This window comes from Macaca mulatta, chromosome 11 (genome assembly GCF_049350105.2).
Source record: "Macaca mulatta isolate MMU2019108-1 chromosome 11, T2T-MMU8v2.0, whole genome shotgun sequence".
In the NCBI taxonomy this organism is placed as follows: Eukaryota; Metazoa; Chordata; class Mammalia; order Primates; family Cercopithecidae; genus Macaca; species Macaca mulatta.
In genome coordinates this window covers 66,763,153-66,783,142 of record NC_133416.1, presented here as the reverse complement: position 1 = coordinate 66,783,142, position 19,990 = coordinate 66,763,153, and positions in this window count along the sequence as shown.

The following is a 19,990-nucleotide window of genomic DNA, read 5'->3' as shown; positions in this document are numbered from 1 at the left end:
AAAATCCTCCTATATTATGAATATTATCACAGGGTGTACACTCACTGTGAAATTAGGAGTAACAATCCTCTAGATTTCAAGAATAATACCACAGGGTGAACACACATGGTGTACACCAAATGTGAGATTAGGAATAAAGTCCCCCTAGGATATTATGAATAATATCAAATAACGTATACATATAGTGTACACCCATTGTGACATCAGGAGTAACATCCCCGTAGGAAATTACAAATAATATCACATGGTGCACACCATGTGTGTACATTCACTGTGACATTAGGAGAAACAGTCCCCTAGAATATTATGAGTAATATCACATAGTGTAGACTCATGGTGTATACCCACTGTGACACTGGGTATAACATCCCCCAGGATATTAAGAATAATATCACTGGGTGTACACCCACTGTGACATTAAATGTAACACCTCGTCAGGATATTACAAATAATATCACAGAGACTGTACACAAATGGTGTACAACCTTTGTGACATTAGAAGTACCATCCCCCAAATATATTAAAAATACTATCACAGGTGCTTTACACACAGGGTGTACACCCACTGTGGCATTAGGAGTGTTATCTCCCTACGATATTACTCCTTATATCACAGGGTGTATACCCACTGGGGTATTAGGAGTAATATCTACTTAAAGATATTATGAATAGTATTACAGGGTGTACACACAAGGTCTGCACCCACTGTGATATTAGGAGAAATATCTTCCTAGGATATTATGAATAATATCACGGCTATACACTCACTGTAATAATAGGAGTAATAACTCCTTAAATACTATGAAAAATATCACAGGGTGTACACACATGGTGTGCACCCACAGTGATTTTAAACGTAATATCTCCCTAAGATATTTTGAATAATATCACATCCTTTGTGATATTAAAAGTAACATCATTCTAAAATTTTACAGAAAATATCACAGCGAATGTCCACACATGGTGTGCACACACTGTGATATTAAAAGTAATATATTCCTATAATATTAAGAATTATATCATGGTGGGTGTCCACAGATGGTGTGCATGCACTGTGATATTGGAAGTAATATTTCACTAGGATTTTACAAATATTATCACAGTGGGTGTCAACACATGGTGTGCACCAACTGTGATATTAGGAGTAATATCTGCCTAGAATATGACAAGTAATATCATAGTGGGTGTCCACATATGGTGTACACCCTCTGTGTTATTTAAAGTGATATCTCACTAAGACAATACGAATAACATCACAGTCAGTGTATACACAGAGTGTGCATTCACTTTGATTTTAGGAGTAATATCTCCCTAAAATACTACAAATAATATTTCAGGGTGTGCACACTCTGTGATATAAAGAGTAATACCTCCCTAGGATATTACGGGTAATATCACAGGGTGTGCTCTCACTGTGATATTAAGAGTATTATCTCCAAAGGATTCTATAAATAATATCCCAGGGTGTGCACCCACTGTGATATTAGGTATAATATCTCCCTAAGATATTATAAATAATATTCCAGTGTGTACACGCATGGTATACACCCACTGTGATATTAGGAGTAATATCTCCCTATGATATTATGAATGATATCCCCGGGTTTATACCATGTGTGTATATTCTGCAATATCAAGTAAAATATCTACCCAGAATATTACTAATAGTATTCCAGGGTGTACACTTATGATATACACAAACTGTGATTTTAAGACAGTAATATCTCCCCAGGATATTACAAATAATATTCCAGGGTGTACACACACAGTGTACATCCACTGTGGTACTAAGAGGGCAATATCTCCCCAGGATAGTACAAATAATATTCCAGGGTATACAGATATTATGTACATCCTCTGTGATATTTGGAGAGTAATATCTCTCAAAGATATTATGAATGATATTCCAGGATGTACACACATGGTGTACACACACTGTGATATTAGGAGACTCATAACTCTTAAGGATATTTCGAACAATATCCTAGGTTGTACACACAGAGTGTATACTCACTGTTACATTGGGAGAGTAATATTTGCCAATGATATTATGAATAATATCCCAAAGTGTACATACATGGTGTAAACCCACTGTGATATTAGGAGATCACTATCTCCCCAGGATATTAAGAATAATATTCCAGGGTGTATATACATGGTGAACACCTACTGTGATATTAGGAAAGTAATATCTCCCCAAGATATTATGAACAATATCCTAGGATGTACAAACAGGGTGTACATGCACTGTGATATTAGTAGAATAGTATCTCCCCAAAATATTACTAAGAATATCCCAAGAGGTACACACATGGTGTATACCCTATGTGATATTAGGAGAGTAATATCTCTGAAGCACATTACGAATAATATCTCAGGTTGTATACAAATGTTGTACACCCACTGTGGTAGTAGGAAAGTAATATCTCCCCAGGATATTATGAATAATATCGAGGGTGTATGCGTATGGTGTACACCCAATGTAATATTAGGAGAATATCTCCCTCAGATATTTTGAAGAATATCCCAGGGTGTACACACCGTGCACATTTACTGTGATATTAGGAGACTAATATGTCCCTAAGTTATTATGAATAATATCCCAGTATGTACCCATATGGTGTACACCCAATGTAATATCAGAAGTAATATCACTCCAGGATATTATGAATAATATCCAGGGTGTACACACATGGTGTATACTCACTGTGATGTAAAGAGTAATATCTCCACAGGATATTACAAATAATATCCAGAGTGTATGCACATGGTGTATGCCCAGTGTCATATAAGGAGAATAATATCTCCCCCGGATATGACTAATGATATCCCTGGGTGTAAATGCAAGGTGTACGCCCTCTGTGATATTAGGAGAGTAATATCTCTACAGCATGTTATGAACAATATCCCAGGTTGTACAGAAATGTTGTACACCCACTGTGGTATTAGGAAAGTAATATCTCCCCAGGGTATTATGAATAATACCCAGGGTGTATGCACATGTCTTGCACACAATGTAATATTAGGAGAAAAATATCTCCCCCGAATATTACGAAAAATATCCCAGGGTATACACGCATGGTGCAAACTTGCTGGGATATTAGGAGACCAATATCTCTCCAGGATATTATGAATAATATCCCAGTGTGTAACCACATGACCTACACCCATTGTGATTTTAGGAGTAATATCTTCCCAGAATATTACAAATAATATACTAGGGTGTACACCCACTGTGGTAATAAGAGTAATATCTCCACAGAATATTACAAATAATTCATTTGGGGGTACACCCACAGTGATATTAGGAGAATAATATCACTGCAGCATATTACAAATAATATCCCAGGATGTATACATGTGGTACACCCTCTGTGACATAAAAAGTAATATCTCTTCAGAATGTTATGAACAATATCCCAGGGTGTACATCCACTTTGATATTATGAGTAATATCTCCACAGGATATTATGAATAATGTATTTGGGGGTACACCCACTTTGATATTGGGAATAATATCTCTCCATGATATTACAGATAATATCCCAGAGTGTACACCCACTGTGATATTATTCCCAATATCTCCTAAGATACTATGAATAATTTCACAGGGTCTACATTCACCATGATATCAGTAGCAATATCTCTGCACGATATTACAAATGATATACAAAAGGGTACACTCACTGTAATATTAAGACTAATTTCTCCACAGGATATTATGAATAATATTCCAGCATTGACACTCACTGTGATATTATTAGTAAACTCTGTTCAAGAGATTATGAATAATATTTCAGGGTATATACACAACGTGTACACCCAATGTGATTTTAGAAGTAACATCTCCCCAGGATATTACAAATAATATCACCAAGTGTAAACCCATTGTGGTATTAGGACAAATATCTCCCTAACGTATTATGAATAATATCACAGAGAGTAATATAGTTACATAGGGGAAGTAACTACTAATGTCACAGGGAATATACACACCCTGTGATATTAAGAGTAATATTTTCGTATGGTATTATGAATAATATCACCAAATGTACAACCACTGTGATATTAGGAGTAATTTCTCCAAAGGTATTATGAATAATATCTCAGGGTGTACACTCCCTGTGCTATTAAAAGTAATATTTTCATAGGATATTAGGAATAATATCACAGGGTCTACATTCACTGTGATATTAGGTGTTATCTCTCACTGGGATATTATGAATAATACCACAGTGTACACACATGGTGTACAGCACCTGCGATATTAGCAGTAATATCCCCATAGGATATTATGAATAATAATACAGAATGTACACACGTGATGTATATCCACTGTGACATTAGGAGTAGAATTCTCCTAGGATGTACAAATAATATCACAGGGTGTACACACAATGTGTACACCCACTGTGACATTAGGTGTAACATCCGCCTAAAATATTACAAATAATATTACTGATTGTACGTGTATCATTTGACTCACTGTGGCATTAACAGTAACATTTCCCTAGGATGTTATGAATAACGTCACTGGTGGTTTACACACATGAGGTACAACCCCTGTGACATTAGAAGTAACATCACTTTTGGATATTATGAATAATATTACTTGGGGTGTGCACAGATGGTGGACATCCCCTGTGAAATTAGGAATAGCATCCCCCTAAGATTTTACAAATAATATGTATGTACACCCCCTGTGACATTAGAAGTAACATTTTCCCAGAATATTACAAATAATATCATGGTGTGTGACCACCTGTGACTTCAGCAGTAACATCCCTCTAGAATAATAGGAATGATATCACAGGGTGTAAACCCTCTGTGACTTTAGTAGTAAAATTTCTTTAAAATATTATGAATAATATTATAATGTGTACACATTCTGTGACATTAGGAGTAACACCCCTCTAAGATATTAGAAGTAATATCACAGGGTGTACACTTCCTGTGACATTAGTAGTTACATCCCCCTATGATATTAGGAATAGTATCACAGAGGTACAGCACCTGTGACATTACAAGTAACATACCCCTAGGATATTATGAACAATATCACAGTGTGTACACACTCTGTGACATTACAGGGTCCATATCACAGTGTACACCCCCCGCAATATGAGGAGTAATATTACCCTCTCCTCCCAGATATTATGAATTATATCACGGGGGGGGATGTACACCCCCACGAAATGGTGATTAATATCACCCTCCTCCCGGATATTACAAACCATATCAAAGGGGAGTGTACATCTTCTGTGATATGGGGAGTAACATCAACCTCCCCTTCCCGGATATTACGAACCATATCACAGGGGGGTGTTCCCCTCACATGGTATAGGGAGTAAGATCACCCTCTCCATCCCTGGATATTATGAGTCATATCATAGCGGGGTGTACCCCCACCATGGTATAGGGAGTAATATCACTGTCTCCCTCCCTGGATATTATGAAACATATCACAGGGGGGTGTACATCCCCTGCGATATGGGGAGTAATATTGTGCTCTCCATGCCTGGATATTACCAACCATATCACAGGAAAATGTACACCTTCTGCAATATGGGGAATAATATCACTCTCTCTCCCCATGAATATTACGAACCCTGTAACAGGGGAGTGTACACTCAACCCCCACCATAGGGGGAGTAATATCACCGTCTCCCCTCCCCCCCGGATATTACTACCTATATCACAGGGGTGTGTACACACATGGTATTTCCTCTATTTGGAGTATTATTATCTTTCTTTCTGGATATTATATACAATATCTCAAGAGTGTATACACCCCCTGCGATATTGGGAATAATATCCTCCTCTCCCTCCCTACAAAATAGGAACAATATTACATCGTGAGTGATTATTCACAGCGCTACTGAGGTTAACAATAATCTCTCCCCCGGATATTAGGAACAATATCACAGTGTTGGTATACATCCTCTGTAACAATGGAAGGAATATTGTCCTCTCCCCGCCTAAACATTAGGAACAATATCATAGGATTGGTTTACACCCCTTTTTATATTGTTAGTAATATCATCCTCACACCTGGATATAAGGAACAATATCACGAGAGATGTGTACACTTCCTGTGATACTTGGAATAGTATCCTCTTCCTTCTTGGATATTAAAAACAGTATCCCAGGGGAGGTGTGCACCTTCTGGAATATTAAAAGTAATATAAAAATCTCTTCACTGAATATTTGAAACAATATCACAGAGGGTGATAGATTGCAGGTAAAACCCCTGCAATATTGAGACTAATATCATCCTCTCCCGTCCCTTTATTTCAGGAACAATGTCACCGGGGGGTATACATTCCCCCATGATATTAGGAGTAATATCATTTTATCCTCTTCTGCATCTTAGAAAAAAAAAAGTCACTGTTGGGCTGTACACCCCCTGCGATATTGGGAATAATATTATCCTCTACACGCCTGTATATTAGGAACAATATCACCGGAAGTGTGTATACCCCCTGTGATACTGCGAGTATTATCATTTTCTAACCCCCTGAATATTAGGAACAATATCACATTGAGAGTGAACACCTTCTGTGATATTAAGAGTAATATCATCCTCACTTCCGAAACATTACAAACTATATCACAGAGACGGTGTACACCCCATGTGATATTAGAAGTGATATCATTCTCTCCCTTTCTGGACAACAGAAAAAATATCATAGGGGGTATATACCCCCTGCGATATTGGGAGTAATATCATCTTCTTCCCCCCGGATACTAGAAACAATATCACAAGGGAAGTGTACATTCCCGTGATATTGAGAGTAACGTCATCCTCTCCCCCCTGGTTATTAGGAATATATTATCACATGGTGAGTATACAACCACTGTGATATTGGGAATAATATCAACCTCCCCTCTTTTGGATATTAAAAACTATATCACAGGGGGGTGTACACGCCCTGAGATATTGGGAGTATTATGATCTTCTCTCCACCTTGACGTTAGGAACAATATCACGGGGCAGGGGTTGTACACACTCTGCAATATTGGGAGTAATATTATCTTTCCCTCCCTGAATAGTAAAAACAATATCAGAGTTAGGGTGTACACCTACTGTAGTATTGAAACTAATGTCATCCTCTCTTTCCCTGGATATTAGGAACAACGTCACAGGTGGGGTGTGCATCTATTGTGATATTACGGATAATACCATCCTCTCTTCACCTGGATATTAAAAACAATACCACAGGATGGGTGTACACGTCCTGCGATATTGAGAGGATATCATCCATTTCCCTCCTGGATGTTAGTAACAATATCACAAGGAGAGTGTACACCCTCTGTAATATTGGGAGTAATATCATTTTATCTCCTTCTGAATACTAGTAACACTGTTAAAGAGAAAGTGTACACTCCATGAGATATTGGAAGTAATATATTCTTCTCCCCATCTGGATATTAAGAACAATATCACGGGGAGTATGTACACCACCTGCAATATTATCCTCTTTTTCCCTGTGTATTATGAACAATATCACATAGGATGTGTACACACCCCTCGATATTGGGAGTATTATCAGCTTCTCCCTTTTCAGATATTAGGAACAACATCACTGTGTGTGGGGGTGGTGTACAACCCTTGTGATACTGGGAGTAATATTTTCTTCTCCCCCCTGGATATTAGGAACAATACCACACGGTGGGTGTACACCCCCTGCCATATTGGGAGGAATATCAGCCTTTCCCTTTTTGGATATAAGGAAAAATATCACAGGGAAGTGTGCAGCCCCTGCGATATTGGGAGTAATATCGTGCTCTTTCCCCCTGGATATTAGGAACAATATTACAGGGCGGGTGTACATCCCATGCAATATAGAAAGTAATATCATCCTTCCCCCTTTTGGATATTACAATCAATATGACGGGGTGGGGGATATACATCCCATGCGATATTGAAAGTAATATCATTCTTTCCCCTTCTGGATATTAGAATCAATATCATGGGGGGTGTTCACCGCCCCGTGATAATGGAAGTAATATCATCGTCTCCCCTCACTGGATATTAGGAACAATACCACAGTGGATGTGTACGTTTCATGTATATTACGAATGATATAACATGGGCGGTGTACACCCTGTAAGATATTGGGAGTAATTTCATCTTCTGACGCCCTGGGTTTAGAAACAATATTACACAGAAGATGTACACCTGCTGCGATATTGGAAGTAATATCATCCTGTCCAACTTTGATATTAGGAACAACATCACAGTGGGGGTGTAAACACCCTGTGATTTTGGAAGTAATATCACCCCTTCCTCCTGGATATTAGAAACAATATCACAGAAGGGGTGTACATCCCCTGCAATATTGAGAGTAATATCTATCTCTCCCTGCCTGGCTATTAGGAACAATATCATAGTGGGTGTGTACATCTCCTGTGATATTGGTAGTAATATTATCCTCTATCACCCAGGATAACACAAAAAATATCACAGAAAGGCTGTACATCCCTTGCAATATTGGGAGAAATATCATACTCGCCCCCACTGGATATTAGAAAAAATATCACAGGAAGGGGTATACAGCCCCTAGGATATTGGGAGTAATATGTTTTTCACCTCAAAATATTAGAAACAATATCACAGGGGTGGTGCACACCCACGGCGATAATGAGAGTAATATCTTCCCTTCTCCTGTGCATATTAGGAACAATATCATAGGGAAAGTGAACACCTCCTGCGATATTAGGAGTAATATCACCCCCTTCAGTAATCACACCCCCTTCAATATTGAAAGAAATAGCATCCTTTTTGTCCCTGAATATTAAAAAAATCACATGGGGATGTAAACCCTTTGCGATATGCGATATTGGGAGTAATACCATCCTCTCCCCCACTGGACATTAGGGAAAATATCACAGAGGGTGTGTACACCCACAGAGATTCTAGGAATAATATTATTCTCTCCCACACTGGATATTTGGAACAATATCACAAGGGGTGGTGTACACCCTTTGTGACATTGAGAGTAATATCATCTTCCCCCTACACCTGATACTAGAAACAATAACACAGAGGGGGTGTACACTCCCTGTGAAGTTGGGAGTAATATCATCCTCTCCTTTTTGGATATTAGGAACAATATCCCAGGGGATATGTACAACCCCTGGAATATTGGGAGTAATTTTATTCTCTCCTCACCCCCAGATATTAGGAGCAATATCATTCTCTCACCACCAGGATATAAGAAACAATATCACAGGCCGGGTTTACACCCCCTGCGATATTGGCATTAATATATTCCTCTTTTCCCCTCTATATTAGGAACTACATCACAGGGGGTGTATACACACTCTGAGATATTTGGAGTAATATCATTTTCCACCTACCTGGATATTAGAAACAATATCACGGGGGGGGGGTGTACACACCCTGTTAATGTGGGAGTAATATCAGCCTTTACACCACCTGGATATTATTAACAATATTACAAGGGAAGGTGTATATCCTCACGATATTGAGAGTAATATGACTCTATATCCCCCTTCGGTTATTAGGAACAATATCACAGCGAAAGTGTATACCCCTTGCGATATGGGGATCAATGTTATCCTTTCCCTATCTTTTGGATATTAGGAAAAATATCGTGGTGGTGGGGGGGCTGTTCACTCCTTGCGATATTGGGAGTAATATCATCCTTTCCACTCCTGCATATTAAAAACAATATTACAGAGTGGGTGTACACTCCCTTCAATGTTGCATACTATACCTCCTTCTGGATGTTAGAAACAATATCATGCAGGCCTTGTACATCCCTGAGATATTTGGAGTAATATTATCTTCTCCCCCCTGAATATTAGAAACAAATTAGAAACAATATCATGGTGGGAGGGTTGTACACCCTCTGTGATATTGAGAGTAATATTATTCTCTCCTGCCCTTGGATATTAGGAACAATATCACAGGTGAAGGTATGGGAATAATATTATCCTCTCTCCCTCTTCATATTAGCAACAGTATCACAGGGGGCTATACTGCCCCTGCGATATTGGGAGTAATGTCATCCTCTCGCCCCCTGGATATTAAGAACAACATCACGGGGAGGGGTGTACACACCTTGCAATATTGAGAGTAAAATCATCCTCTCCCCCCACCCTGGAGATTAGAAACTATATCACAAGGGTGATGTGCACTTCCTGTGATATTTGGACTAATATTATCCTCTCCTTTTATGGATATTAGAAATAATATCACATGGGGTGCATACACCCCCACACGATATTGGGAGTAATATCACTCTCTTCCTTCAAGGATATTAGGAACAATGTCACAGGGTTGGTGTACGCTCCCTGTGATGTAGCAAGTAATATCATTCTCTTCCCCCCTGGATATTAGTAACAATATCACAAGGTCAGTGTACATCCTCTGTAACATTGGGAGTAATATCATCCTCTTTCCCAATATAAGGAAAAATAAAGCAGAAGAGTTGTACACCCCCTGCGATATTGGGAGTAATGTCATTTTTCCCCCATGGACTTTAGGAACAATATCACATGCGGGGTGTACACTCACTGTGGTTTTAGGAGTAATTTCTCCCTAGGATATTAGGAATAAAACCACAGGGTGTACACCTATTGTGATATTAGAAGTTATATTTTTCTAGAATATTATGAATAATATTACACAGAGCACACCCACTGTGCTATTGGGAGTCATATCTTCCTATGATATTATGAATAATATCATAGGGTGTACACCCACTGTGACATTAGTAGTAACATCCTTCTAGGATATTATGAATAATTTCACAGGGTGCACACATACAGTGATATTAAGAGTAACATCTCCCTAGGATATTACAAATAATACCACAGTGTGTACACATTAAGAGCAACATCGTTCTAGGATGTTATGAAAAATAGCACAAGACATACATACCCTGTGACGTCAAAGATAACATCCTTCTAGAATATTATGAATAATATCACAGGGTGTACAACCCCTGTGACATTAGAAGTCACATCCTCCTTAGGATATTATCATAAATATTAGAGGATGTACATCCATTGTGGCATTAAGAGTACCATCCCCCTAGTATATTATGAATAATATCACAGTGTGTACACCAACTATCATATTAACATCCCTCTAGTATATTATGAATAATATCACAGGGTGTGCACCCACTGTGATATTAAGAATAATATCTTTCCTAGAATATTACAAATAATATCACAGGGTATACACTTACTGTGATATCAGGAGTAATATCTCCCTTGGATATTATGAACAATATATCCTTAAAATATTATGAAAGTAATAGTAGAAGTAATACCTACCTAGGATATTATGAATAATATCACAGGGGGTGTACACGCATGGTGTGTACTCATCCATTGTGATGTTAGGAGTAACATCCCCCGAGGGTATTGCCAGTAATATCACAGGGTGTACATCCTCTTTGACATTAGAAGTAACATCCACCCAGGATGTTAAAAATAATATCACAGAATCTACACCACCTATGACACTAGGAGTAACATCCTTCTAGGACATTACGAGTAATATCACAGGGTGTACACTCCCTGTAACATTAAGAGTAACATTTCCCTAAAATACAAATAATACCAGCAGGTATGCACCCTCTGTAAAATCAAAAGTAACATCCCCCTAGAAAATTATGATAAATATCACAGGGTATATTTCCCCACCATGACATTAGGAGTAACATTCCTTTAGGATATTATGAGTAACATCACAGGGTGTACACACCCTGTGATATTAGGCATACTATTTCCTTAGGATATTGCTGCTAATATCATAGGTTGTACCCCCACTGTGATATTAGGAGTAATATCTCCCTAGGATTTTATGAATAATATCACAGACTGTACACCCATTGTGATATTAGAAGTAATATCTTTCTAGTACATTATGAATAATATCCCAGGTTGTACACACAGGCTGTACAACCACTGTGATATTATGAGCAAAATCCCCCTAAAATAATATGAATATTATCATAGGGTGTACATATATGGTGTACATCCGCTGTGACATTAGAAGCAACATCCCCCTATAATTATATAAATAACGTCACAGGGTGTACACTCAAGGTGTACACTTACTGTGAATTTAGGAGTAATATCCCCTTAGGATTTTACATGTAATACCACAGGGTGAACACACACGGTGTACACCAACTGTGACATTAGGAATAACATTCCCCTAGGATATTATGAATAATATCACAGAATGTATACACATAGTGTAACACCCCCTGTGACATTAGGAGTACCATCCCCCTAGGAAATTACAAATAATATCACAGAGTGTACATCCACTGTGACATTAAATGTAACATCTCGCCAGGGTTTTATAAATAATATCACAGGGAGTCTACATACATGGTGTACACCCAACTGTACCCTTTGGAATGATACACAGCAGCAAAAACCAATGACCCAAAGCTACTCATATCAACATGGATGATTGTTATATGACAAAATGCAAAGTAATATGTACAGTATAATGCCATATACATAAACATTTAATATGCTCTGAAAGTAAAAAGTAATGGAAATTACCTCCACCAAATTTAGAATAATAGTTACCAGTGTTTGAGGATAATGGAATAGAAAGATGATGATCATAATGATCAAGAAAAGTACAGGATGCATCAACTATATTGCTATATTGCTCTTTTATTCCTTGAACAATATAAGACAAATATTGTATAATTATTTGTACATAACTTTTATGTCTGAAACATTTCAAAATAAAAATCTCAAGTACTTATCTTAAAAACAACACACGAGATAACATTATGCCTCAGCTCAAAACACTCAATTGAATTTCAATCCCCTTCCCTGTAGCTCCTGGGTTAAGTAAATCTAGTTCATGCATTTTTCTCCACAACTGTCTTCTAACTTCCCTCTTGTTTACTTTGCCCCAGCTATACTAATCTTATTGTCACAAAATTTGATAACTTTATTCCAGTTTCAAGGCCCTTAACTTGCGTTACCACTATCTATAATACTTTCATCAGAGTATGATAGTATTGAGTATTATGTATTAATTATTTTCTGGTATTTGAGGACAGTGGCAGCATATGAAGAAACAAAAGGACCACTTCTTGCTCACTTCCAAGGTACATCGAACTTTCCCTGCTTTTAAGTTGTGGATCTTCCTTACTATCAAGAAATGTTAGCTTTCTCTATGGATAGTGTATTGCCAAAGGAAAGGAGGCAGAAAGAACTCTGTGTTTCAGAGGTTGAAAAGAAAGCAGATTCCTTGGTGATATCTCTGGGAAGGAGGAATGGTGGTTGAAGATGTTATTAGGCCTAAATTTATACGGGCAGAGAATCTCCCAGGCAGTAAGACTTTAGAGGAAAGAGATTGCCGGTTGTGAAGCCTGTAAAGCATGGAGCGTTTCAGGTTAGGGTAGATGTCAGCCTGGGGTGAATGAAGCGCAAAAGGGGAGGGCTTCCCTTTTTGAAGTAACCTTCTTCTAAGAGAAGAATCCCTTAGCATAAGCTAAGAAAAGTAAGACTTGAGTGCAGTGCAAACAGCATCATTGGAGAGATAGGCGAGAACCAGTTTTTTTATAGCAGGGCTATATGACAGCAAGAAGCAAAGACGACCATAGCAGCAGGCACGGCTGCCAAACTTGAGCACTCCTCGATGCTTAGAATTGGTGGCCTGTGGCTGGGCGCAGTGGCTCAGGCTTTTAATCCCAGCATTTTGGGAGGCCGAGGCGAGTGGATCACGAGGTCAGGGGATCGAGACCATCCTGGCTAACACTGTGAAACCCCATCTCTGCTAAAACTACACAAGAAAACAAAACACAAATTAGCCGGGCTTGGTGGCTGGCGCCCGTAGTCCCAGCAACTCAGGAGGCGGAGGCAGGAGAATGCGAGGCAGAGCTTGCAGTGAGCCAAGATCGCGCCACTGCGCTCCAGCATGGGCAACAGAGGGAGACTCCGTCTCAGGAAAAAAAAAAAAAAGAAAGAAAGAAAAAGGTGGCCTGCTGGACATCCATTTCCCATGATATCAACTTCTTAATTACTTGTGTGATTAAGGGGACCCAGCATTTGACACTGGCTTTTCTACCAGAAAGGAGTGTGGTGCTCAACCTGGTTCTAACGGAATTGAGTACAAGTAAGTTATGAGTCTTACACCCTAAGTGAGAAGCAAATATAAATAATCAATAACTTGAAACACCTACAGTCCAGCTATGCCAGATATCTCATTCTCATTAGGATATACTAGGATATACTTTACACAACTTTCCTCTTTGCCTAGAATATTATTTATGTCATACTATTAAATTTCAATTCAGCAAAGAGAGCATTTCCTAAATAAGGGAATGGTCTTTAACCCTTTTGATGAATTTCTGCTGAAATTAGCTTGGAGGTCACATAGAACCAGGGTTTCCTGTAATGAACACCAATACCTACTATGTTCATATTTTCCGTTTTCAGGAAATGATTAGCTTCTCCTGCTGAGAAACAGCAATGTCTTTCTATAGGGCTGTTATTATCCTATCAAAGGTCAAAAATGTACCAGTGAGCCAATAAAATGTTAAATGCATTTGTTACACAATTTAGTAATATTGATAATCGTTGCTGAAAGATAAATATTTGGTAGTCCATTTCTCTATTACCAAACTTTGTCAAATTTAGATTAAGAAGCATGTATAAGACTCTTCATACAATTTGCATTTAAATTGAAAGACATGCACTCTAATAGCTGGAACAATGAACAAAAGTCAGTTTCCTCTAGGGAAAAAAATAGAAAATTGCTTACTAATAAGATATCAGCATGAATAGATGATAGTTAACTATTTAGCTCACTGATTCTAAGCACTATTTTAGAAGTCTCATTTCTCCACATTCCCGACAGCATTATCGGAATTCATGTTTTTTTCATAAACTACACATGTGTGGCTACAGAAATGTCAAAGTAATTTGATGTCCTGCTGTTTCACATTCACTTTTGATATAAACGGGCATACGAAAATTTTATAGCAGTAAAGACAATTTACTGATTCTGTCATACCTGTCTTGGTCAGTATGAGTTTTGGTATTAACATTTTCAGCTTACTTTAAGATATAAGAAGGTCATTGGAAGATATGACAAAAAAGGTAAAAAATCTTATAAGTGATGAGAATCCGACTCCACAGTTCACTCTTTTTGAAGAATCAAATGGCTGGTCACGGTGGTTCATACATACCTGTAATCCCAGTACTTTGGAAGGCTGAGGTGGGAGGATCACTTGCATTCAGGAGTTCAAGCCTGGGCAACGTAGTGAGACCTCATCTCTACTGAAAAAAAGAAAATAGCCAGGAGTGCTGGTGCACACCTGTAGTTCTGGCTACTGGGGAGGCTAAGGTGGGAGGATCACTTGAGCCCAGGAGAATAAGGCTTCAGTGAGTCATAATTGTGCCACTGAACTCTAGCCAGGGTGATGAGCAAGACTCCGTCTCAAAAAAAAAAAAAAAATTATATGGCTTCATCTTAGGTTCTCCGCACCTACCACCTACTTATTTCCACCGCCTGCATCTACCCTCACCTACTTGACCAATAGACTTGAACACTTATGTAGCCTCCCAACCCTGAAGACAAGAGAAAAACTTGATGTCTTTGGATTTTGTTTCTTATTTATTTAAAAGTAAAAAAATATGTATTATGTTACAATATTTATTAGATGCATAATAATGTTACCAGAGCAACAACAAATATATAAGTTAGAAGTAAATATTCAACATATAGTCACCATTATGATGTAGGGGTTGTGGTGATAATAAGGTGATTTATTACTCACAATGCAGGAACAATAGTGAACATAGCAACATTCTGACTTGAAACCTCTCTTCTGATCCAGGAACAAGTATCCTGAGCTGCCGTTCATGATTCAGGTTGGCACCAATCAAATTGGAAGCACATTAATTATACATTACTGTTTCTGAGCCACAGGTGGGTATTGTGTTTCTAGCTGCTCAAATGAGTTGTCTCATTCCTTATTGCTTACCACTAATATTCTCATCTTCCAGTTTTTTTGTTTTTATCTGCTAAAGACGTGAAGAATGGGAACACTACCGTTGCATCTCCCAGACCCAGAGAAGAATGTTCACTCCCATGTTCTCACCTTTTTTTCGTCTTTATTTGATGACTATAACTTTGTCATTCATATTTTTTAAAAATTGTGGGTGGATGTTTTGAATTTTTTAAAGATACACAGTAAATATCAACTTCTTAAATTTTCCCTCGCTGCTTCCAGAGGAGGCTGGTATATTTTTTCTCTGGTCAACAAAGAGAGAAGTATCAAGTTTTAGGTGAATGCCCAAAGAGTCCACTAATACTTACTGCTCAATAAATTGCTTCACTCGATAATGAACACCGTGCCTGAACAACTGAAACTGACCCTTGGCTTGGTGCAGCTTGGAGCATGCTTTTTTATATTGTTTAGAGATGTTCAGATTAATGTTTTACTCCCTACTTAACTGGTTACACAACTGGCTTTACTTAGGTGAGTAGTGGGATATAAAAGACCCTGCTGTAAAGTTTTGCCCAGGCTCCCTTCAGATCAAGACAGTTTATGTGAATCTTTGTGGTTCATAACCTGAAAACAAAGCACATTCTATGTGCCTGAGATGGGATTCTAGGGGCTGGGAACCGTCACTGATTACCTGTACTGTCCTTCTCCTGTTGTACCATACCATTTTCTTTTAATAAAGACTTATGTGAGTACACCTTGGGGAGTCTTGTTTGTCATATAATTATCCAATCCTGTGTAATCAAAGCAAAGTCACCCTCTGTAGGGTTCCTTTAAGGGAGGAAGGAAAAAAAAAAGAGCGTACAAAACAATTTTTCCAATGACTGAGGTTCGAAATAGTCACTTGCCAATAAACACTGGCATACAAAGATTTTATTCACTAAAGAAAGGGTGATAATTATTTGAAGACTACATTTACCTCTCACTTTACATTTTTGCTATTGTAATGTGACAGCAGTACCACAATATTTCAAATTACAAATACGCTTACACACACAAAGATATGGATGATTAAAATAGCACATGTATTAAAATAGCATATACACTATATACATATATGACCAAATATATAAGACTTATGTTACTTAGCAGTTTCTGGGGTCAATGTCCTTCCTAATTCTGACATTTAAAAGTTGCAGGATCTTAGTCACTTTGTGTTGTCTGTCTGTGCTTCAGTTTCATCATCCATAAAATGTGAATAGCAGTAATAGATTATATAAGACCATGCATGGCTCATAAGTGCTCAGTTACTATTAGCTATTATTATTATCATTATCTTTATGAAAGTCATCAAACGGACAGTATATTGAACAAGAATTAGAACTGTTTCCCATGTATTGCAAACCTTGCCAATTAGAAGTAAGATTTAGAACCAAATAACTCTCACTTTTTATTATTTTATTCAACAATTTAAAGTTTATTATTGGAATATTAGTAGCACAAAAGTAAGCACATAAATATATTCTTTCAACTGTGAACGTCCTTGTTCCTAGATCTTGTGGAATGCTATTTGAAAAAGCATGTTGTGAACTCTACAGTATTGTACAAAAGTTGGTATTCTTATTAATTTAAGCCTAGTTATTGGTTTCAATGTAAAATACTGCTCTTGCTAACCATCATCTTCTACAGCACATCTTTTGAGTAAAGACATGCAAGTAGTACTGAAACTACTGCAATGTGATAATCACAGAGACTGGACTGGTTCAACATCCAGATGTTTTGATTTTTTGATAAATCAATCTCCAAGGTTCAGCTCATTCACAGTGTGAGGCTACTTACCTGTTCAAAGTACATCGCTTTTGTCCTCCAGTTTTCATATTGGCTTCCTGTCAAGGTTCGCATTGATTTTAAAGTTTTATTGTTGACGTTTAAAGCACTTAATGGCCTGATACCTTCTTATATTAATGATTTGCTTATCCCCATGGGACAAGAATAAATTTTGAGATGTACCTTTGCTAGCTGGATGTCAGTCTTAAATGTCACCTTGAGATTCAGAGTGCAAAGGCTTATTGTCTTTTGTTCACGTTCTTTTTGAGATCAGATAAAACATCATAAAGAAAATAACACAACTTTTCTAAAGGTCAGTGGGGCGTCATAGAAAAATGATGTATCAAGACCTTTGGTTAATCAAATTAATGTATGTTTCAAGCTCTCAAATAAGATTTGTAATGGGCCGAGCAAAATGACTAAAGCCTCTAGAAAAGTAACAATACAAATGTTAAATCTGTGAAATGCAGAAATTATTAATATAATACTCTTATTTTAAAAACTTGGAAAATATCCTATGTTCCTGAGTGAAAAAATATTTTGCTTTTTCTTCTCTCAAGTCAATCTCTCAAGGAATTTTTAAAAATTCTTAGATATGTATGATCAATTGCATGGATGGAAAAATGCCGTAGCATATTCTAGAATCAATCACAAATAGTCTTTTTGAATTTGGTGTTTAATTTTGAACACTAGGTTATGCTATGTATTTGTGTCAGATCGCTTTGTTTAATGACACATGATTAATGCCAAACGTAGTCTAGTTTATTTTTTAAGAAAATCACTGTTTTTTTTTGTGAGTGTAAAGTATTAAAAGATAATGTAGAAAATCAGCTGTTTATGACCTGGTACACTTTATAAAAGGAATTGTAACTCATGATACAGAAAAAACAATTTTGTATACCCTAGTACCATTATCAATCTATCTTATTTCTAAAATAAGTCTTTATTTCTAAAAACTATCTATCTATCTATCTATCTATCTATCTATCTATCTATCTATCTACCTATCTAATCTCTTTAATGTACCTACCCACCTATCCAACTACTAGTTTTGTATCTCAGTCTATTGCCTTGTCTGTCACTTGCCACATCGATATTTGATACCTGATGACTTAGTATAAATCAAACGTTGTGCACATAAAACAAAGTACAAGGAAGTGTTTTTAAAATGTTAAGCACCGAATAAATTACATATTACCACACTTTGTCATTATTTTCTGTTAAAGAGTGTTGCATATGAAAATAACCTGAGTGACTTCAAAAGGTCTCCTTCCCATTCTACCATCTATCTTCCATCCTGTCTATTCCCATAGCTATGTAACACAGTTTCTTCTTGTACATATGGCCAAAATAAACTCTTTAAACTTCTATGATATGATGAAATGGTGAAAATCAAACAAAATATTTTTCCAGAACATTTAGATTTAGAAATATCGTGGGTAAGATTATTTGTTGATAGCTCAAATCAGAACATGAAATGTGAAAGATGAACTGTTAAATTTATTTTTAAAAGGTAAGTTTATTTTCTATCATTATTTTTCTATTAGAGAATTTAGTTTTGGCACCATGAAAGTTAAAGAAGAAAAAGTTGAAAAGTTTATTAGAATAAAAGATCCAAAGTACATTAGCAATCTAAGGGGAAAAAGTCATGTTTAATTACTTATAAGCAATGCAAAATATGTATTGATCTCCCAAACAAATAATTTGGTGGAGGAAGTTATGAAAATAAACATAAGCACTATTAATCTGTATGTAAGCAATGCAAATCTGAAGCTATACTGGATTGATATGCTTTTGTAATTTGGGGACAGTTAAATTTTTTAAAAAATAAAATAGTATTTTTTTGCCAATCAATTTTCTTCTCCTGGCATAGGACTTGCTTAGAAACATTGGCCGATGTATTCATTCCTTTTGGTAACTGAGGAAACATTTAATGCATTACTTCTGCTCTGCACTAAATGTAACTAGAAGTTTAAACCATGAAAGCATGTTGCTATAGGACTGAATTACTCCCAGGGAATATTTTTTAGATATTATGATAAAATCCTGCTGGTAGGTTTGTTTCTTCTGGATTAATGAAAGAACTTTAGAAACGTAAGGGAGCCTGGTTCTTGTTGCCCATTTCTTATAACCACTGTACTCTTTAGGTTTCTATGTGTGTATTTCAAATAGCTCAATGATGATTTCCTGAA